Consider the following 23527-nt stretch of genomic DNA (forward strand, 5'->3'; position numbering starts at 1 on the left):
ACATATTTTGTCTTCTGTGGCGGAAAATGCCCCACTGATCCGAGCATGGCAGATGAGCTTTGGGGAGCATCTTTGCAAGAGTCAGTGCCCTGTGTCTGCTCTGAACCCCGTGGCAGCCTCATCCACACCATGGATCAAGCACAGAATGTATCACTCATTTAATTTTCTTTGCTTCAGAGAAAGCATCTAGACTGTAAAGCCCTGGGTGACTTTTGTGTTTTCAACTCCTTTGCAAAACTTGACTCAACACTGATGGAAAGAACACAGGCAACAGATATGTGAGATTGTTCTTTGATTTTAACAACATATCATTAAACAGGATTATCCATTTGAAACCTCCCAAGTAGAAGACACTGTCCTTATAAGTTTCATACACCATGGAATCATTTTTAAGCTACGGAATAATAGTATTATATTTATTATGAAAATTTGCTGAATATGGAACAGTTCAAGTTAGAGCAAAGAAAACTCAGTGCAAATGATCAAAAGCTTAGAGACAATCAAAGAACAACATTTACACTTGTAATTTAAATAATACCAGCAGCTTTTAATCAGCCCAATTGTGTCCCAGAAATGCAGAATGACTCAGAAGATTATCATGCTTAGCATCTCAGAAACATTTCTTTTCACCTTTGGTTTTCTTAGAAACACTCCAGTACAATCTCAAAGCTATCACCCAGTGTTTTAGCTTTTCTGTTTTTATTAAAGAGTGGGGATGTTTGGTCCAGACACCACTCTCATTTCTGATCCGGGTAAACAGGAGTGGATCGGCCAAAGTCAAAGCCTTGGTTAATGAAAAACTTCATTAGGAGGAAAACAAATCGTAATCTAGACTCCACCTTGGAGCGTGTACATAGACAGACTGTTCACTGTTACGTTGACTGTTACGTTGACAGTGGTTTTATAGAAAAAGCTTTTTAAACGTATCCTATTAAAACTTAATTGCTACTTGTATCATTGACTCACATAACACATGAAAGGACTGGGGTCCGTCCACCATGGAAGCGGTTGTTTTATTGCGGGGCTGACGTGTTACACAGTGTTCCCTGCCTCTCGGTTGATGGGGTGCTTAGAGCACGCGGCTGGCGAGCATTGTCTGCACATGAGTATAAAGCAGCCCTTAAAGACTGTCCAGAAACATCAACTTGTTAACTATCTCTAGATGTAAGTCTGAGTGCCTATATTTATCGATTTCCTGGGTCATGTTTGTTTAAGAAAAACCCAACTGAGCATCTTTAGGTCCCAAAGTTGAAATTTCAACTCTGAATATGGGGTGAAATGGGAAACTTTCATCAGGATTGAGACTTCGACCCAGTGCAACTCCAAAAAAGTCCCTAAGAATCACAGATGTTAGACTGAGATTGAATAGATTTCCATGGAGTGATCGCTGCCTGCATGGGACTGTGGTAGGTGCATTGCTAAGATCAGCTAAATTCTATGAGGCTGGTTATTTTTGTCTCCTTTCTACCGTGAGGGCACAGCGGGTCCGGGAGCCTTGCCTGGGAATGGAGTCAGGTGGCTGAGCCCCAGGCCTTTGAACTGTCCTTGCCGACAGCAGTCACCTGCCAGTCATGTGACAATGCAGGTTCTGATCCAGATGGGGGGTCGGGGGCTGGGCTGAGATTCTGCATTTCTAACAAGCCTGAAGGCCATGCCCATGCTGCTGGTTCTTGGACCGCACTTTGAAGAAAAAAATCACACCTGTCCAGCTAGTGAACATTTGGTCACGCCCTCCTGTCTTCAGATTTCCCATTGGAATGTAAGCTCCAGGACGCCTTGAAGCTTCTGTGGCCAAAATTCCTCAGAAGACAACCAAGCAGCCACCCTTGCCATTTTCACCTGCCAAGTGAGGACAGAGCACTGTTTTAGGTCAGTTCAGACCTTCTCAGCATAGCCTGATGCAGACAAAGGACACGTCACCAAATCCCACAGGAATTATGGAATTTTCAGTCTGGAAAAGACAGCAGAGAGATGAGCTTACCTTTCACCATTTGAAAAAATATATCATGATCAGGCTTTTCTTCAATGAAACTGTGCATGGATTCTTAGGGCATAAAATACTCAAAGCAGAGCTGTGATCGTGGAAGAGGAAAGAGGCCAGGCCGGGTACAACCCCTCTCCCCCCTGTGAAGGCAGCCCAGGCCCCTCCATGGAATTTTTCAGGCTCCAGAGGAGAGTTGGAAATGCTTGGATTTAGTACAAGGTACCATTTTTCCCCTTCTTCAGTGTCACTGAGGTGAAGTTCATTTTAAAACAACCATTTTAAAGTAAACAATTCAGTGACATTTAGTGCACTCACGATGTTGTGCATAGATCTAGTTCCAAAGCATCGTCAGCCCTGAGAAGATCATCCCGCCCCCATCAGCAGCCACTCCTCGCTTCACCCTCCCCCCCAGCCCCTGGCAGCCACCAACTTGCTCTGTGTTCCTGTGCATTTACACATTCTAGATATTCCAAATAAGTGCAGTCATACACTATGTGGTCCCGCGTGTCTGTCCTTCTCACTTTACCTAATTCTCTCGAGGTTCACCTACATGGGAGAACTTCGCTGGTTCTTATAACTGAGTAATATTCCATTTTGTGGGAGACCGTGTTTTATTTGCTCACCTGACCATTGATGGGCATTTGGGTTGTTTCCACCTTTTCGCTGTTGTGAATTACTGCCGCTGTGCCCTCTCACGTGTCCGTGTTTGAGTTCCCTTTTTTAATTATTTGGAGTGAAGGCAGACCTCGTTTTCCTGTGCTTCTCAGATACTGCATTTTTTACAGATTGAAGGTGTGTGGCAACCCTGCGTTGAGCAAGTCTATCGGCGCCATTTTTTCAACAGCATTTGCTCACTTCATGTCTCTGTGTCACATTTCCAGTAAGTCCCGCCATATTGCAAGCTTTCTCATCGTCATTATATTTGTCGTGGCGATCCGTAGTCAGCCGTCTTTCATGTGACTGTTATAAGAAGATAACGACTCACTGAAGGCTCAGAGGATGTTGACCATTTTTAGAATTAAGTATTTTCTAATTAAGGTATGTACATTTTTTTTAGACAAAATGCTATTGCACACTTCACAGACTATAGTACAGTGTAAATATAACTTTCCTATGCACTGGGAAACCAAAAAATTTGGGTCATTCACTTTATTGTGATATTTGTTTTATTGCAACGGTCTGGAACAAAACCCACAATATCTCTGAGGTGGGCTGCTATACACCTCAATGCACCAGTTTTGGAGATGAAGAACCAGGCCACAGAAGATTGGGCGACTGGCCCAAGCTCGCTCAGTTAGTTCAGGGTCAAGCTGGGACTGGAAACCAGGTCCCAAAGGTCTGGTCCAGCCCCACAGTCCCTAGCCCCCTCATTACTCATCCCCATGCCGGTTCCCTCCCTTTCCAAACCTTTCCACCTTCAGATCTCAGCTGTCCACCCTCCTTCCCCAGGAGCCTTACCTGATCAAGCCATGGTCCCTCTAGTTCTCCTTCCTCTGACTGCCACAATTTTGTAAGAATCACCCTAATCCCACATGGAGAGCTGCGTCATGGTGTCTGGCAGATTTGACTATAAGATTTTGGAGGACAGGAGCTTAATCATGTGCGACCAGCCTGGTGACGTCCGGTCTGTGGGTGTCCATTCTGGGGCCAAAAACTCTGCAGGTGGATATGGTGACCATGCACCCTGTCATCAGCCACAGCCAGGGCAGCCACTCTGGCTTCCGTCCCTCTCTAAACAGTGCGCCGTTTCACCTGCTGGTTATGACACGGCAGCAGAGCCACCACAGGTGTACAGAGACATACAAGTCTTATCAGCCCCACACTTTCCACTTTTATCCATTAACCATGTGGACAGAGTCCTGGCCGGGAGGGCAGCCTGGAAGGGAATGGACACCCCTCCTCCCAGCTTTGAACAAAAGAATGACCAGCGGATACCACGTGGACTCAGCCGGCGACCTCTCCACTAGCAAACCTGGACCCCAGTTGCAACACTTGATCTTCTGTCGAAAATTTATTAGGGAAGTGCTTTAGGGTCTTTGGAAAGATGCCAATAGAAAACACAAAATTTCTGAAGTCCATTCCAGAGATTTCCTTTCCCCAGTGAGGTCCTCATTAGAATCATCGAAGGATCAGCAAATCCAAGAAAGGCCAAAAAAGTTCAATTTTTGAAAAATGGCAAAGCCGGAAAACCTAACCTTCCCCCTCTTTTTTTTACTTTCCCTCATTTATAGATTTAGGAAAAAATGCTACCTTTCAGTCTCAAAACTTTTGGAAAAAGTAATGTTCCACTATCTTTCATGTCAAATAAAGGAGACAAATATCTCCATCACACAGAACAAACCTCTTCCTCTCTAGTATGAAATAAAGAGAAGTTTGCATTCTTTTCAGCACAGAAATAGATGCTTTGTTCAAAATATATGTGCTGAAACATCAATAATTAAAAACGTATGTCCCCAAGGCAAGAGATCTCTGTGTGCTCTGATTGGAAGGGACCGGTATCGTCCTGGGTACTGAACCTTTGTTATCAATTTCATGTTCCCAAGAAAGCCCAAAGCAGGCACTATAGTCTCTGCTTAAAGGTGAGGAAACCCACTGCTTGGGGAAAGTTACGTCACCAACGCTAACCTCACATGTAAATGTTCATGGGCTCAGGCTAGAAGCCTAAGGCCCTGCTTTTCCCACCACACTGGAAAGCAGTGAATAAAACACGAACCACCTCGCAGGAGAATCTGCACAGGAGCCACCAGCTCTGCCGCAGCACCTCCCCTGTGTCCACCCTCTGCGCGTCCTCAGGTCTCCCGCACCCTGGAGAGGCACAAGGCTTCTCAACCTCTTCACCCGCCCAGCAAGCCCCATGGTCCAAACGACCGGGTGCCCACAGGTGCTGTGTACACAAGACTCCTATAAGAGGACACCTGTGTCTATCCAATTTCCTACTAGCACCAGCTCACCCACTGGGCATGAAAAGGAGGAAAACTACTAAGCCACTCACTGGGTAAATAGTCATTGTTTATCCTTGTGCTAAAAAACACCCTTCTGGAGGAATAAAAGGAAGAATGGAAAGATGGAGAGAAATGGGGAGGGAGCGTGAGCAGATAGTCCTGGGTTTGGAGCCTGCTTCTCAGTGTGTGTGGACAAGTTATCCCCCCCCCCCCGCCGCGCCCAAGTAGCCTCAGTTTTCCTCTCTGTGAATGGGGGTAACAATCAAACCTCATTGTTATAAAAATAATGTTTGCCCACAATAGCTAAATGGTGGAAGCAACCCAAGTGTCCATCGACAGATGAATGGATAAGCAAAACATGGTATATAGAGAATTCAACCTTAAAAGGAAGAAATCCTGACCCAGGCTCCAATGTGGAGGAGGCTTGAGGACATTCTCCTCTGTGAAATAAGCCAGCCACAAAAAGACAAATACCGTGTGATTCCACTTCAATGAAATATCAAATTCAGAGATGCAGAAAGTAGGATGGTGGCTGCCAGGGGCTGGGGGAGGAGGGACCATGTTTAACAGGTAGAGATTTTCAGTTTCACAAGATGAAGATGTTCTGGGTGTGGGCAGTGGTGCTGATTGCACTGCCATGTGAGTATACTCAAAGCCACTGAAATGTGCACTTAAAAATGGTTAAGATGGGACAATTTACGTTATGTGTACTTTACCTCAATTTAAAACTACCACTAACACAACATTTTAAATCAACTACACTCCAATAAAATTTTTTAAAAATAAAACTAATGCTAGTAATAGGTAATAATGTGTTTGCCCTAATTCTATCTTTGTTGCTAAGGAGAGAGGAAAGCCATCCTGCATCGTGGACCCCAATTCACTGAGTCTGCAGCTCTCGACCTCGGCTGCATCTAAAATCCACCCGATGGGTAGATGGGAGGCAGGATTAAAACCACGAACGTCAGAACTTCCCTGGCGGTCCAGTGGTTGACTTCGCCTTCCAATGCAGGGGTTGTGGGTTCAATCCCTGGTCCGGGAGCTAAGATCCCACATGCCTCGCGGCCAAAAAACCAAAACAGAAAACAGAAGCAATATTGTAACAAATTCAGTAAAGACGTTTTAAAAAATGGTCCACATCAAACAAATCTTTAAAAATAAAAAACAACGTCCAGAGCCTGCCCCGACAAATCAAATCAGAATCCCTCGGGTGGGTTTTCCTAGAGGTTGTATTGTGTGCTCAACTGATTGGCACCAAATTAGATGAGAGCTCAGCTCAGCCAGCAACCGTAGGCCCAAGGCTCACGCGCCACCCTGGTGAGAGCATCAGGACTCTTTGGGGCGTGCAGGCATCTATGCGCATTGAATCACATTTTTTATTCAGTTCAGCCTAAGACACATTTCTTGCCTCCAAACAGCGCTGGCATCATGGCTGCAAGACCCTGCCTCCAGGGGTGCCCACTCCTGTTTTAATCCTCTGCAGTCAGCATCTTGAAATGCTGAGTTGTTTTTGAACGTGGAGCCCCTTTTTCCTTTTGCTTTGGGCCCTGCTCATTGTGTGTCCAGTCCTGCCTGCAAGGCCAGATCCTGTTCTAGGCCTACCCAGAGAAGTTAGAGCTGAAAGTGGGGTGTCCACGAGTAGGGAGGCCACCGTCTGTAGAAGGAAAGGCCGGTCCTACCAGGACCTCCTGTCCACCACCACCAACTGACCGTGTGAGCCAGGGAGCCGGGCACAGAGCTGCCTGCGGAGGAGGGAGGGAAGCAGCCCTGGCCCTGGAATCATCCTGAACAAGCTCATGACTAATAATAAGTAACAAATACAGGGAACGATGACATAAAACATGACTGTACTTTAGGCTGTAGAGCAAGGCTAGCTGTACACAGAACAGGCATCCAAGAAGTGGAGGGTCCCAGAGCTCTGAGCTCTGGGCGTGGTCCTGTGCTAATTCTGCTTCTGGCTTTCACTGGACATCCAGCAGCTGAAGCACTGACCCCACAGCTCCTGCAGCTTCCAAGCTAAGACATGGCCAGAAACTCGACCAGCAGTAGCCCCCATTCACTGAAGGCTTCCTTCATTCCAGGACAGTGCTGCGTGTTTTAAATAAATTCTTGCAGTTAGTTCCCGTCATGGCTCCATGAGTTGGCTATGAACTGACCCATTTTACAGATGAGAAAATGGAGGATCAGAGAAGCTAAGGAACTTTCCCAAGGTTATGTCGCCAGTCAGCAGGTGATCAAATGTGAACTTGGGTCTTTGGCTTTGGAGTCTGTAACTTTGTCATTCACTATAATACACTCAATGGTTGTTTTGAACCGTAAACAATGGGCATATGGCCACACACTGTCAACGTCCTAAGGCAACATGCGACCCAGCGCAAACTGAGCCCATCCACAGGGGCTGCAGAAGGTCAGTAGACCCACAGATAAATCTAGACAGTTCTCCTTCCTGCAAATCCTTGTGCTGGGCGAACAGCTCTCTTCAGGAGAGAAATGAGGAGAAAAAAGAACAAAAGAGTGGCAGCTCTGTAAGAACAGCGTGTGTGGGCCTGTGGAATGAAAGCTCTTACCTTTTTCCCTCAGCCGGCTTGCTTAACAAGTCAGGTGGCCAGTTTGTTAGACGCACCTTTTTAAAAGAAAGGTGAGCGTGGACAGCTGCTCTCCAGGTAATTCAGCTGAGCGGGGCTATTGCTATTAAAGCCACGCCATAGACAACGCCGCTTTTCTCAGGAATCAATTTGCGGGCAGGGTCAACGGAACACATGTAATCTCAGATAATAGATCATAAACGTTCCGCTCTGGAGCTTCTAAATTAAGGCTCTGCACCTGCTGGAGGGCTCCAGCGTTAGCGCCAGGCCTGCAGATGGCTTTTTCTGCCGGCCATCCCTGGATTTCCCCAATAAAACCCCACTCTCGACTTTGCCATCTGCTTCTCCCTCTGTCTTGGTGGAAATCTACCGCCTCCTTCAACCAGTGCATGGAAAAGTACATGGTCAGCGCCACACGCAGGGCTATAGAAGCAGACATATCCCACGGTGAGTTCACACCATCCAGCCTTTCATCATTTAAAAAAACAAAAGTCTGTGGGCAAGGAGGCAGGAAGAATGGTGAGCCCCAAAGCTGATGACTCATTTCAGAGAGAACTGACAAGGCCATTTCTGAACGGGTGGGTTGACAGGACGCTAGCCAATGCCGCTCTGCGTTCCTTCCTGCAGGCTCACGTACTTTCATTCAGCCCATATGACCGAGCACTCACTGAGCCCCAGGGTGGGTTGCGGGCACTGGGGGAGTAACAGCAGCACAGGAGGCAGAGCCCCAAATTCACTCTTCCCTGAGCGCTTCCACCCCATGCGGGTCAGAGGGGCAACTGTTAGGAAAACCCTATCACGTGGGATAAAGAAAGCTGGGGAGAAGGGCCTGGGGTAGGGGCCACAACTGCGATTAGGGGCAGCCTCGGGGGAAGGTGGCAAAGCGCTAAAGGAAGTGCAGAGGAGACACGAGGTTGTCCGGCGACAGCGGTCCCAGCAGGCGTTGGGAGCAGCGTGGCTGGAGCTGGGCGAACAGGCCAGCAGCAGGGAGGGGAGGGGTCCACAGAGGGCCTGGTGGTCTCCACGAGTGGCGTGGGAGCTGCTGCTTTGTGCAAAGGAAGCACGGGCTTTCTTTCTAGCAGGCTCACTCTGGCTGCTGGCCAGCTGGGAGGAGAGAGAGGAAGGCGGTACAAAGATGGGGTGCAGCGGCATGGAGAGGAGAGCAGGGTCTCGCTGGGTGTGGACGGGGTGTGATGGAGAGAGACACGGTAGCGACCCCTCCGGACTGTGCATTCCTCCCCTCACCCCTGGACGGCATCCCGACCTGGGAGTCTCAGCAGGAAGTCTTTCCGGGGTGGCCCGCGGGTGGCAGAGTCCCCATCTGTGTCTGTGGCCTGTGGTGACTGGCGCCCAGAGCTGTGGCAATGTGCTTCCCGGCAGCCCCAGGATTAGGTCATGATCTCTGTTTACTAACAGGAAAGAACACTTGGATGGAGGATTCAGCTAGCTGGAAATGGGAGCCCTGGTCGCCCTTTTGCTTCTCCCCTGAGGCCACCCTGAGCCCCAGGGAGAAGAGCCCTGCACAGACCACAACTTGTAACCCGATTCTTGTTTTCACTAAAGACGGGCTTTTTTTTTTTTTTTTTTTTACATCTTCATTGGAGTATCATTGCTTTACAATGGTGTGTTAGTTTCTGCTGTATAACAAAGTGAATCAGTTATACAAATACATATCTTCCCATATCTCTTGCATCTCCCTCCCTCCCACCCTATCCCACCCCTCCAGGTGGTCACAAAACACCGAGCTGATCTCCCTGTGCTATGCGGCTGCTTCCCACTAGCTATCTAGTTTACATTTGGTAGTGTATATATGTCCATGCCTCTCTCTCGCTTTGTCACAGCTCACCCTTCCCCCTTCCCGTGTCCTCAAGTCCATCTTCTAGTAGGTCTGTAGGACGGGCTGTTTTTTAAGATCGTGATTAGAAATGAGTAAACGCTAAGTTCCAAGGTCTTCGGGTCTTTATCGTGCAGTGCTTATCAAAATGAAATAGAAATAGTTCACGTGGAGAAAATGTTTCCCTCCTCATCCTCAGACTTCCAGGCTTGCAAGTATCTCTCTTAAACAAGCAATGTATTGATCGCCTGAGATGAAGACGCAATTGAGCTCTAACCCCAAGTGCAAACCAATTCAAAGCACACATCTTAGCAGGTGCTACTTGAGTTAACCTGGTGGGTGATAATTACCCTGGTTTTGCACCTAGTCCTTGAACTGTTTTCCAATTAAAGGAACACAATTCCATGTCATGTTTCTGAAGATGCTGCTCTTCTTTACTGGAGGTCTTTCAGGCGTGACTCATATTAAAATGAGGTTGAGAAGTTTGCTTAGTAAAATGTAGTAAAATACCTGGGATGCCCTGAGTTGTCGTGTGAAGCGGGGCGGAGATGTTAACCATAGCTGCCACGAGCCCCCAGTCGGAGTGGCTGGAGTGAACGGTGGACCCCAAAGCTATCTCTACATCTTAACCCTCAGGCTTTGTAAATGTGACCTTATTTGGAAAAGGGAGCTTTGCAGATGTGATTAAATTCAGGATATCAAAATGAGATTATCCTAGATTTAGGGTGGGTCCCAAATCCAGCACCAAGTATCCTTATAAGAGATGGAAGACACAGATGGAGGCAGAGACTGGAGTGATGCAGAGACTGGAGCGATGAAGCCACAGGCCAAGGGATGCCTGGAGCCAGTAGTACCAAAGGAGTCAAGGAAGGATTCTCCCTGAGAGGGGGCATCACCCTGCTGACACTTTGATCTCAGACTCTGGCCTCTGAAACTGGAAGAGCATAAATTTCTGTCGTTTTAAGCCACCTAGTTTGTGGTGCTTTGTCACAGCAACACTAGGAAACGGATACAGTTTCCAAAAGGGAACACAGCCCTTCCAGTACCTTGATTTTGGACTTGTGAGGCCCCAAGCAGAGGACCAGCTTAGTCACGGTGCGCCTCAACTTCTATCTGCAGAACTGGGAGGTGGTAAGTGGGTGTTATTTTAAGCCACTAAATGTGCAGTCATTTGTTACAGCAGCAACAAGACACTCACATGGTAGGATGTCATGTGAGTGACCAGCAGGGCACTGGCCTCACTGGAGGGTCAGGGAGGCCTCCTTGAATGGGTGGCTTCAGGCTGAGAATGAAGCAATGGGTCTTGGAGAAAGTCACGCATTGGGGTCTCAGGGACCCGCGGGCATTGAGCACAGAACTGACGGCCTCCGTTTCCATTTATAGTCACAATCCCAGGGCAGGAGAAGCTACCTAGGGTCCCGAAGAGCAGAGAATAGAGAACTCAAAGGTCCGGGGTGAGACGGCAGCCTCGACGAATACTGACCCCTATCAGTGTCCTGAGACACTGGCAGCCATGTCCTGAGAGGCTCTGCAAACTGTCTCGCCGGCCCAGAGGTCGAAGGCAATTGGGCCATGGCGTTTTACGTGGTACTTATGGTGACAGCCCAGGAAGCCCAGTGACTGACAGCTCCTGATGTAACCCCAACGTTTCTGGGGTGAAGCCAGCCGTGGGCAATGGCACCTTCCTGCGGGATCCCGCCTCCCTGGAGACTTTCTGGGTGAGTATAAGGCAGGATGCTGGCTTTGAAATTTCTCAGCAGCAACTAATCCCCCAAGAAAACCATATTGCTCCAGATTCTTTCCAAATGAAATTCAAGTCTGCCTGAACGCCTGTTCCAAGGCATGTTATTTAGACTCCGGTGGCATTAAGTGAACTGGCAGCTCTCGAAACACTTTGGTAGCTGGCTGGAGCTGTGTGTTTTATGGCCACAGTCACACTAACCCACAGCATTTGCATAGGGCCTAACCCAGTTCCTAGAAGCTTCCCCCAGAGCCAGGTCCATGGACCACCGAGGGGACCCCATCTGCCACAGTCAGTGAGGTCTTGTCAATATTCTAAATAAGTCGGGGGGGGGGGTTAATTTACTTTTATTGAAGTATAGTTGATTTACAATGCTGTGTTAATTTCTGCTGTACAGCAAAGTGATTCACCTATGCATATACATACACTCTTTATCATATTCTTTTCCATTATGGTTTATCACAAGATATTGAATATAGTTCCCTGTGCTCTACAGTAGGACCTTGTTGTTTATCCATAAAATATATAATAGTTTGCATCTGCAAATCCCAAACTCCATGTTGCGTTTTTTTAAAATATGTTTGAGGAACATCTTTTTCTAAAACCAAACAGATCACTAAATAAATTGCAAAATCCTCATTACATCATTCCAGCCACAACGAAGCGTTCTTGGTGATGGTTAAACTCAAATATTAGCAGTGTTATTCTGTCCTGAGGAATGGGTCCAAGAGAGGGGTCAGGTCCAAGCTGAGGTTTCCTCCTGCTGTGATGTGAGAACTTTTTCCATCATCTTTGACCTTCCCCTGCTCACCCTCCTTTCCTAGGTCTCCACCAACATGCACGCGGAGGATGCGGGTTGGAGTGTGGCCGAAATCACAGCGTCTGAGACCTGAGGGCCTGGTGGGTATCTGTCTGCTGAGTGCAGCTGGAGTGTGCTTTCTCACAAGGAGCATGAAGACAGTTTGCAAAGCCAAAGAAAATCTAACTCGGGTGTGTGATTGACAATGGCTAGTCTACCACCTGCTACTGCTTCCACACTTATATCCGTTTGTCCAGAGAAAACGTCAAAACAAACCAAGCAGCCGCGCCACTGGTGCTTCCCTGACTCCGTCTCTGGTTGGGGAGCCTGCAGTGGACTTCAGTGCCCCTGACCCCCTACCCCACCCTCACCCCCGACCCCCTTGCCAAACTCTTCTCATTGGCCAATGTAACTCGTGCTTGTAAGAGACATGTGGGCCCCTGAAATATCCCTTAGATTCATTTTGGTATTTCTCGGTGGGATTTAGTTATATGATCTTTCTTCTCTCCACCTTGATTAATTTCCTAATGTGGCTGCAACGAACGACTACACATGTAGGGGCTTAAAACAAGCCAAATTTATTAACTTATAGTTATGGAGGTCAGAAGCTGAAAAATTCATTTCACTGGGCTAGAGCCCAGGTGCTGGCGAGAGCTGGTTTCTTCTTGAGGCTTTAGGGGTCAGTCCTCTTTGCCTTCTTCAACTTCTAAAGGCCACTGCACTTCTAGCCCCTTCCTCCAACTTCAAAGGCAGCAGCAAGACCAGAGGTTCCTCCAAGCTCTGTCTCTTTGTTTCCATTGCCCCATCACCTTCTGCTAATCCTTCCCTGGCTGCCTCACTGTTATAAGGACCCTTGCGATCACATCGGGCCCAGACAAATAATGCAGAATCGTCTCCCCATCTCAACATCCTTAACTTATTCACGTCTGCAAAGTCTCTTTTGCCATGAAAGGGGACACATTCACAGTCCTTGGGGATTGGGAATCCACATCCCCCAAACAAGCCAGGGTCCCAGCCACAGCACACGGGGCCTCGCATGTCAGGGGGGCACTAGGAGGGAGGCAGCAGCAGCTGTGGTCTCCTGGTCTGGCATCCCGGGATGACAGCACTTACAGAAAATCCACACACCGCCACCACCCTATAAGTGTCCTTTCTCCTGGCCAGCTCAGTGTACTGATCTGGTGTTAAGAAAATGTCACTAGAAGCCCTGCACTGTGGATGTCATCCCAGGAAACAAACGCCCACTAGAAAGCTCTATGACACCTGCAGATGCCACCTGCCACATCCGCATTTCCTAACCCACATCCTTGTGGGCTCTAAGCTAATGCTCTGCATATCTGGGTGGCTGTCAACAAAACTTATTCTAAATCCATCCCCTCTCTGGCCACCGCTCCCCCTGGTCCAAGCTGCCATAGTCTCTCCCCAGGACAATGGCAGCAACCCCTCGAACCATCCTTCCACTCCTGCACATGGCCCCGTATGCCACTGCCCCACGCAGCAGCCAGAGTGTGTCCCCAAAATGCACATCCATCATGTCATTTGCTGCTTAGAAACTCCCAGTAGCTTCTTACCACACATAGCGTGAAAATCAGCAGCTTCAAGTGGCCTCAAAGCCCCGTGACCCGGCCAACCCCATTCCACACTGCCCCCTAACTCAACCCCTGCAGCCCCAAGGTTTCCTTTCTGTTCCTCAAATAACACTCACTCCTGCATTAGACCTTTGGCCCCAGTGGTTCCCTCTGAGATGAATCTGCCCCCCAACAGCTGCCCCTGCTGGCCTGTGGTAGAGTGTAGACCTTCCCCATCTCCAGTCCGTCGGACTTTGAGGTCTTCTTCCTACAGAAGCTGAGTGCTGTGGGCACAACCGTGTCCCCCAAAGTCATATGTGGAAGTCCTGACCCCGAGAACCTCAGAATGTGACTTTGCTGGGGAATAATATCCTTACAGATGTAGTCAGTTAAGGTGGAGTCATTAAGGTGGGTCTTAATCCAATATGACAAGCAGCCTTATGAAGAGGGAACTTTGGACACAGGGACGGGAACACAAGGGACAACGTGACGTGAAGATGAAGGTAGAGAAGGTGTGATGCCAGCAAACCCCTGGAAGCTGGGCAGGGGGTGGGGGGGCGGTGAGCCAGGAACACATCCTCCCTCACAGCCCTCAGGAGGACCCAAGCCCACTGACACCTTGGTCTCAGACGTCCAGCCCCTGGAATTGTGAGACAACACCTATCTATTGTTCAAGCCACCCAGTGTGGTGCTTCCTCACAACAGCCCTAGGAGCGCTGCAGTGGGAAGCCAACCACCACCTTTCCCACCCCCCAGGGCTGGGATTCCGCAATTGCAGGACATGGGGAGGGGGTGGGGGGGGACTGGAGCTGTCCTGCAGCACGGGGATGGCAGCACGGGGACCAGAGGGGGAGTCCTGCCCAGCCACCAAGGCTTCCAGACCCAGCTTTGTGGGCCTCCAGGGGCACTTCCAGGAGCTTCCCGATCCCTGGATCCAGCCTCTGACAATTTCCTGAGCCAGCTCCCCTCACCGGCTGCTGGGTCCCCACTTTCCTGATAGCGGCCATAGGTGCAGCTCCTGGCAGGCCATCTGGGTGGCCCAGGGCCTTCAAAGGGTTCTGAAAGCAGCTAATTCCCCGCGTTAAATCCCATTCTGCTTAACATGACCAGAATGGCTGCCTTTCTGAAACCGAACCAACCCATAGCCTCCACTTAGACTCAAGTGCCCCTCTCCTTAAAGACTCAACCCCCCTGCTCAGGCTGCTTTTTGGTTGCCCTCACTGGCGTCTAAGTAGTCGTGCTACGTGTCTATTGTCTGAATGGTGGAAACACGGACTTTGCCTGTCTCACTGTCCCATGTCCCCTCGTCTAGCACAGGGCTTGGCTCACTGGGGTGCTCCCTGGGTATTTAGGGAAGAAACGGAGGAGGGTTGCAGAAGATGCCACCCCTGAAGGCATCTCTTTTGCAGAGGATTATTTTGAGCTGATTATTTTTGAGAAACTACAGATAGAGGAAAAGCTCTGAAAACAGAGTAGAGGTTATCCCTGTGCAAGGAAAATTTACATGTATAAAGGAAATCTCCATTTACAAGGGTGCCTCTCTCTTTACCTGGAAGAGAAGGCTGATTCACTTTGCTGTATGCCTGAAACTAACACAATATTGTAAATCAACTATACTGCAATACAAATTTAAATAAATAAATGAATAAATCCATTCATGAAATATTGGGAGAAGCTATATATAGTATTGATAATAATAAAAGTTATCAGCTTAGGAGCTTCCCTGGTGGCACAGTGGTTGAGAGTCCGCCTGCCGATGCAGGGGACACGGGTTCGTGCCCCGGTCCGGGAAGATCCCACATGCCACAGAGCGGCTGGGCCCGTAAGCCATGGCCGCTGAGCCTGCGCATCGGGAGCCTATGCTCCGCAATGGGAGAGGCCACAACAGTGAGAGGCCCGCGTACCGCAAAAAAAGAAAAAAAAAAAAAAAACCAGGAGGTCAATAAAATTTAAACTGCTTAACAACTTAAAAAAAAAAAAGGCACTGCGAGAAGCGAAAACTAGAATTGCCATATGATCCAGCAATCTCACTCCTGGGTGTATATCTGGACAAAACTAGAATTCAAAAGCATGCATGCACCCCTATGTTCATAGCAGCACGATTTACAATAGCCAAGACATCCTAAATGGAAACAACTTAAACGTCCATCAACAGATGAATGGATAAAAAAGGTATGGTGTATATACAAAATGGAATACTACTCACCCATAAAAAAGAACAAAATAATATTTGCAGCAACATGGATGGACCTAGAGATGAACGTACTAAGTGAAGTAAGTCAGAAAGAGAAAGACAAATACCATATGATATCACTTATATGTGGAATCTAAAATAGGACGCAAATGAACCTATCTATAAAACATAAAAAGACTCAGAGACATAGAGAACAGACTTGTGGTTGCCAAGGGGGAGGGGATGGGAGAGGGAAGGACTGGCAGTGTGGGATTAGCAGATGCAAACGATTATATAGAGAATGGATCAACAACAAGGTCCTACTGTGTATCACAGGGAACTATATTCAATATCCTATGATAAATCATAATGGAAAAGAATATGAAAAAGAATGTGTATATATGTTTAACTGAATCACTTCATTGTACAGCAGAAATTAACACAACATTGTAAATCAACTATGCTTCATAAAATAAATTTAAAAAAACAGAAGACACTGCAGCCGCTATCTTTTCTCCTCTCCTTTAAAATGTCATGTTTTGCCACTTCAAATAAGAAACTAACAGTTCCAGAACAGTGAGAGAGTTTCCTTCTCTTGAAAAAGTCGTAGGAATAACTGAGGTCCTTTAAGAATCTGTGGGTCAAGGGTAGAAACTTGACATCTCGACATCCAGGTTACTGAAATCCTGACTGTGGTCATTTCTGACACATTCACACACCCCTCACTTTGTCTAACTCCTCGTAGGAGCCCTACCCCTCTGACAAATGAGAAGCTTCACTTGGAATGTTATGTTTTTATTAAAAACTCAACTGGGGCTTTCTAAGGGATGATCTTACCCTAAACCAGGCTGAGCAAACTATGGCCCACCTGTTTTTGTAAAGAAAGTTTTATTGGAACACAGCCACGTCCATTTGTTGACACATTGTCTATGGCTGTTTTCCAAAGATGAGCAGCTGGGACAAAGACTCGATGGCCACAAAGCTTAAAATATTTACTCTCTGGCCCTTTAGAAAATGTTTGTGGACTCCTGCTCTCAACACACCTCACTGGCCAAAGGGCCTCTGGCCTCTGGTTTCTGGGAGTGGTGGAGGCCAGCTGTGCTCGCTGGCATCCCATCCCCTCACCTTGCTGGGAAGCTGGGAGCCCGCCCTTCTCAGCCTGTGCAACCCGTTCTGGCCCATGAAATACAAATAGAAGTGATATGTGTCACCTCCAGGCTGGGGCAGTGACAAGCCCTGTGCAATTCTCCACTCTTCCTTCCCCTGTCATGGCAATCAGCAAACTTCCAGCGAGTGAGGTCAGGGACCCTGAGTGATAAGAGCAGAGTCCCCACTGCTGCTGACCTAAGATGGGCTTGCAATGAGTAAGAAATAAACTTTTACATACTATGCCACTGAAATTTTGGGGCTGTTTGTTGCAGCAGCATAAGCCTAGGTTGTCCTGACTATTACAGTGGTCTTTGGGGAAATAATTTATTTGCATTTTTCAATGATTAAAAGAGTATGTTTGCCCCAAATCTCAAATGGGCATTTATTTATGAACTGGCCCAGAGAACAACTAAGCTCAACAGTCTTTTTTTCCAGCAAAGATGGCAAGTCATTAGTACCTCTAGGCAAATTAAAGACTCCCCAAGACTCTGGCCTCCCCTGCAGGCCAGATAAGAGCACATAAATGGACACCGATTACTATGACTACAACTTCTACTCCTAATAAAAACTGTGCGATGAGAACATTTTGAATATGCCAGGCACTGTGGCAACTGCTTCCCCAGCATTACCTTGTTTAAGCTGCACAGTGCCCTACGAGGTAGGGATTCTCCTGGTCCCCATGTTATGGATGAAGAATCTGAGACTTAGAGAGGGAAGGTGACTTGTTGAAGGTCACCCACGGCTATCAAATGATAGGACTTGGATATAAACCCAGGCTACTTTCGCAGAGTCAGAGAAAAAGCAGCAAATACAGGAAGTAAGGGACACTACCTCACATCGTGTCCTTGCAAAGGGGGGCAGGCTGAGAGACACAAAGATGGCCATCTGGGGGAAGCCTTTCCCTGACTGCGGGAGGGAAGTGGCCAGCTACCTGCAGTCGTCCAGCTAAGAAGGCCAGGGGACACGCACATCAGGCTCTGCTTTTCTTTCCATCGGCAAGCTCAATGCCACCCCCTTGAAAAAAATGAGAATACGAATGTAACACTATTTGATTTAGACTTGATTTTCTTAATCTTTTAAAAATGTGGCCAAAAGCCTCTTGCTCCTTTTTGTTGATCTGAAACATGACATCTAAGTAGGAGTTTGTCAACTTGATGTGCAAACTTAACCTTTCCCTTCAACCAGATTATATCCCCAAGCCTCTCCTTGGGAGAAATTCTGGAACATACACTGCTGCCCAGCCCATCTGTGACCACACCTGAATCACGGCGCAGGTATGGGGGGCAGGGCAAGCCTGAAGGGTGCATCCTCCCAGTAACGAGCAAGCCCTGGCTCCTCCTAATTTCTGGGTTAGAAATCTCCTCGCTGGCCTTTGACATCACGACCACCACCTTTCCTATTGTAGACACTTGTTTTTCATGTTTCAGTGATTTTGTTCTGGTTTTGAGATTTTGGGGGGAAGTTTCACGACATTATTAAATAACCAGGAGGTCCTGTTACCTGACAGGTCCTCTATAGAAAATCATCACCCTGGGGAGAAGGAATAAAGGCAGCTAAGGCATCTTTCCTCGTGAACTGGAATCGCAGTACCTCCCCTACCCCAAAGTGACCAGATCAAGAAGCGAAGGATGGTTCCTATTATACCTTATGGCATTGTAATCCAGACTCGGTCGTTTTGGGGATCATAGTTCTTCGCACTCTGGCTTGTGTTTTGTGATTATGAAAACATCTACTTGAGTCCTGGATGGGTCACGATGCCCTTAAGCCTCTAGGTCCCATGTCTTGAAGCCCCATGAAAGTTCGAATGTTCTGGTCCAGAGCAGAGAACATCGAGAGGCCAGACACATTGCACAGTATCTTACAATGCACAGGACAGCCCCCATGACAAAGAACAACCGGGCCCCGGATGTCAGCAGCACCGAGGCTGAGAACCCCCGGGCTAGCTTAGTGTGTTTAATAAAGAAATGAGAACCACGACTGATTCTGGAATTCTAAACTCTTAGGAGAGCCAAACGCCAGTTTCCACCCTGCTGGGCAATTACGCCTGGGCAAAGAGAGCTAGCAATCTCATAAAACTAGCCCTCTAATTGTTGTGGTTAACAGGCTCAGACCTCAGGCTGAGCAGGAGAAAAGGAGAGCAACACCCACAGAAGCCGGACAGGACACCTCCGCAAGGAGGAAGGAGAGAGGGTAGGGCAAGTGCAGCTGGGCTCAGCCCAGCGGTTCCCGTTGCGTTTGCGGAGAATACAATCTCCTGGGCCATCCATGAGGATGACGTCACGTTCAGGAGAAAACAAGTGAAGCTGAGCTGGTGATGTACGTAGGCTCAGTCATCCACCAAAATCGTAAGACGCGTGTTATTTTATTCCAGTGGAAACTCAGTGACGTGTGGCTATGTCACTATCCACAGTGACTGGGGAGGTCCAATGACACGTGAGCGGTTGTACAACCCCCAGAGACAGCCCCGGACAGCCCAAAGTCTGCCTCCTGGACCATTGGCCAGTCCACACACCTACTTCAAAGCCAAGGGGGAGGAAGGATAGCGCAGACTCATCTGTTTCAAACCCTTCCTTTCCCGGGAGGCAAGGGGAAGCTCTCATCTGACCTAATACTGGGCATCTTCACAGAGTGGGCTTCCTGTGGAGTCAGCCTTGACCTTGACTCACATAGAGGACTGAGCCTTGGAACAGCCTTTAACAAACAGGCCGTGTGTCTAGACCTGGAGGTTCCTGGTTAGGGCCAGTGATGGATTTGGGTACCAAGGGGTCCATTTCATTTGAACCAAAGAGGTCGTGTCAATGTCAGAACCGTTCACTCTTAAATAGCGCGTGCTAATGTCCTTCTATGTCTCTCTCGAAGGATCATCTGAATGGGAAATGGGATCAGAGCTTTGATCCTGGGTTTTTTTGTCATTTATTCTCTCAGTTCCTATCAATGTTTTTGCCATCGTCTCTTCTCAGGTCCTATGAAACAGGAGCTGGATTGACCCAAGCCTGTTTTCAAATAGAAATGAAGAAACAACGTTAAACGTTAAAGATTCTGTCTTACCCAAGGGCGTCCTTGCTTACCATGGAAACGGCACTAACAGCTCCTATACCTGTTTTGTGGACACAGAAACGGAAAACTGCTCTCTAGATAGGATCCTGCACTCTCTTTACCTGTAAACCCCATGGCAGCCCCACTCTTGAGACTCACACAGCGGGTACACCTCACAGGGCTGACATTAAGCACCCTTTGGAGACCATCCTTTGTGTCAGGGCCTGGGCTACAGAGAATCTCCATATAAGCTGAGAAAATGAAATGAACGATGTTAGCTCCATACCTGGTACTGCTTACCTGGTGGGCGTTCACCTTATAAAGGGGGGGGGCGTGGCAAAGAGGTGAGGGTATCCATTAGAGCTGGATTGCTGGGATTAAACCCCAGCTCCACCCCTTAGAACCACGTGATCTTGTGCCTCAGCCTCCACTTTTGTTGAAAAGGGATAATAACCGAGCCTGCTCCTGGGGTCAGTGTGGGGATTTGCTGGGTCAGCAGGTGTGAAAGGCTCAGCCTGGGGCTGGCCCAGGGGAGCCTCAGAAACAGCAGCTGTTGCCGTTCGTCTTCATGACGGCCCTGCAAGCAGGTATTTGGGGGCCTCATTATAGCATGAGAACCAGAGGCTCAGACAATGTATGTGACTCGCTCAAGGTCACACAGCTAGTAAGTGGCAAATGGGTGCAACCCCCAAACCAAACACACTTCCCCAAACTCAGCCAGTGAGGGGGTCAGCATGGGGGGTGGCCAGCTGGGAGGAGGGGCTCCCCTTGCTTTTGGCAGCTGTACAAAAGGTGTGTTTTGGTTGTGACTCTAATTTGCTTTTCATGGAAATCTAATTTTTTGAGTCTAAGGGAGATGATGTGATACCAGGCAGTGCCTTTGCTTTTTTTAGGGGGCGGGGCAAAAGCCTAAAGCGTCAGGGTGCAGCACTGCCTTGCAGTGGGTGAACAAGAGTACTTGTGGGCTTGACTTGAAAAGCTCTCACAGGAAGGGTTAGGACTCAGTTAAATTCCCCATTGAAATGCTGGGGTAGCAGATTTATTAGAGAGCACGGTGGGGAGAGACCCCAGTGGCTGCTGATGGCTTTGCTTCCTTATGTCTGGCGGTGTCACTGCATCTGAATCTGCCCTCATAGACAAGTGGCCAGCTGAGTGCAATCCCGCCCACCCCATGGTCGGGGGTGGGGCTGACATCAGGAGAGGGGGTAGGAGTCTGGGAAGGCAAAACCAACACCCCCTCCAAGGGTAGAGGACAGGCCCTCCAAGGGCAGAGGACTGGTCCTCCAAGGGTAGAGGACTGGCCCTCCTCGGGACCCAAGACTCATCACCCTCTCCTCCTGCTGAACCTCCTCATCTCCCCATGGCAACCAGACTACACCCCTTTATGCCCCTGTCCCCATCTTCCTAAGATTGCCTTTACTGGTGGGCAGTTCTCATCAGGGCTAAGAGAGTAAGTGATGTGTTCTCTCAGCCTGGAGACAAATGTTGAATGATTGAAAAAAGGAAGGAAGGATGACCTGGTCTGACATCTTTCTGCTCAAACAATAAAAAGATGTTGCGTTCATCAGGCTGCTGTCACCAAGCCCACTTTCCTGCCCTCAACTCCAGGAAGCCAGACTTCAGCTGAATTCTGACCTCACCCAAAGGCCAAGCCAGCAGACCGTTTTTATGTTGTTGCTGTCCTTGCCAACCTGATCACTGGGGTCGCTGAACAGGGAGAATCAGTGGTTTAGAAGAGCCCATACCTGGCCTGTCTCAGGCGGCCTGTGAGGACAGAGCAGAGGAGTGTCCTGCTGGGAACAGTGAGCCCAGCCCTTCCTGCCTGAGGTGTGTGCACACACACCTGCACTCAGGTTCCCCACAACCTGGCCCCAGGCTAAGCTCCATTCCTTTTACTTGGTGCACTGGAAGCCTTAGCGTCTTAATCATGGCTGTTTTAAATTCCAGCTCTGATGATTCCATCAGAGTGGAATCATCCTGCCGTATCTAAGTCAAGATCTGATGCTTGTTCTGTCTCTTCAAACTCCTTTTTGTCTTTTAGTGTGTCTTGTAATTTTTTATTGAAAGCCAGACATCTTGCGCCGGGTAAAAGGACCCAACACTCATTTCAGGGAGGTTTCTGCTCATGCATTTCTGCTCCCAGGTTCTCTGTATCTGGTTGTTGATTTTCAGTTTGTTAAGTGTTTTTCTTGTGTGTGGGTGAGAGGGATGACTCCCAAGCTCCCTGCATGCTGGACAAGAAACTGGAAGTCTAACCAGCGCTTTCACTGCCAACACAGCTTCTGAAATCTGTTATGGCACTGCCTCTGAGCCTTGGATGAAGCTGTGAACTCCACCTGGGTGTCCTGTCCCCTCCCTTCCCTCCATTTCTCCATTTCCAACATCTTGAGGTCTGGCTGAAGGCTTGTTCCTGTAGCAAAGTCTTCCCTGGCTCCCCAGCTGCAACTTTCAACAACACTGCTCCACCTCACTCTGGACACAGCAGATGCTCTGCTTCAGGTAGTAATGCTGCTCACCAGGACTGTCTCTCTTATGAGCCTGAAAGCTCCTGGAGCACAGAGAGTCCTTCTGCCCCCAAGAGTGGATGCTTGATAGATATAGATCAGACAAATAAACGTGACTTTAAATTCCCATCCTACAGCCAACCCATGTCATAGGCATCTCCAAAAAAGTACTATCTTAAGTTTACCAGAATAGACCACCTCACACTGGTCAGTATGGCCATCACGAAAAAAGTCTACAAATAACACATGCTGGAGAGGGCGTGGAGAAAAGGAACCCTCCTGCACTGTTGGTGGGGATGTAAATGGGTACAACCACTGTGGAGAACAGTATGGAGGGTCCTCAGAAAACTAAAAATAGAGTTGCCATAGGTTCCTGCAATCCCACTCCTGGGAATATATCCAGAAAAAACTCTAATTCAAAAAGATGCATGCACCCCTATATTCATAGCAGCACGATTTACAATAGCCAAGACATGGAAACAACCTAAATGTCCATCAACAGATGAATGGACAAAGAAGATGTGGTGTGTGTGTATATATATATATATATATATATATATATATATATATATATATACAATGGAATACTACTCAGCCATAAAAAAGAATGAAATAATGCCATTTGCAGCAACATGGATGGACCTAGAGATTATCAAACTAAACAAAGTAAGTCATAAAGAGAAAGACAAATACCATATGATATCACTTATATGTGGAATCTAAAATTTGACACAAATGAACTTATCTACAAAACAGACTCACGGACATAGAGAACAGACTTGGGGGAGGGATGGGTTGGGAGTTTGGGGTTGGCAGATGCAAGCTATTATATATAGGCTGGATAAGCAATGAGGTCCAACCATATAGCACAGGGAACTATATTCAATATCCTGTAATAAATCATAGTGGAAAAGAAAAAAGTAATAAAAATAAAAAATTTAGGTTACCAGGGTAACTTTTAGGGAAGCGGCTGTCTCTGTTTAGCCAAACATCTCGATCAAGCTGCTTGGGGTAGAAATTGAGAACCTAAGGACATGGGTTACTGTAAAAGAAGGAGGTAAATTGCAGCACTGGGGGTTATCTGAGGAATTTGGGAAGGAGAAAGAGCCAGGAAGGGCTTTTTCAAGGAAGGGGAGATGGTGAAGGAGCCCAAAATCACAAGGAGGAGGTGAGTTGCAGCTGAGCAAATGGCCCTGAGCAAAGGGGGACTGT

This window comes from Lagenorhynchus albirostris, chromosome 5 (genome assembly GCF_949774975.1).
Source record: "Lagenorhynchus albirostris chromosome 5, mLagAlb1.1, whole genome shotgun sequence".
NCBI lineage: Eukaryota > Metazoa > Chordata > Mammalia > Artiodactyla > Delphinidae > Lagenorhynchus > Lagenorhynchus albirostris.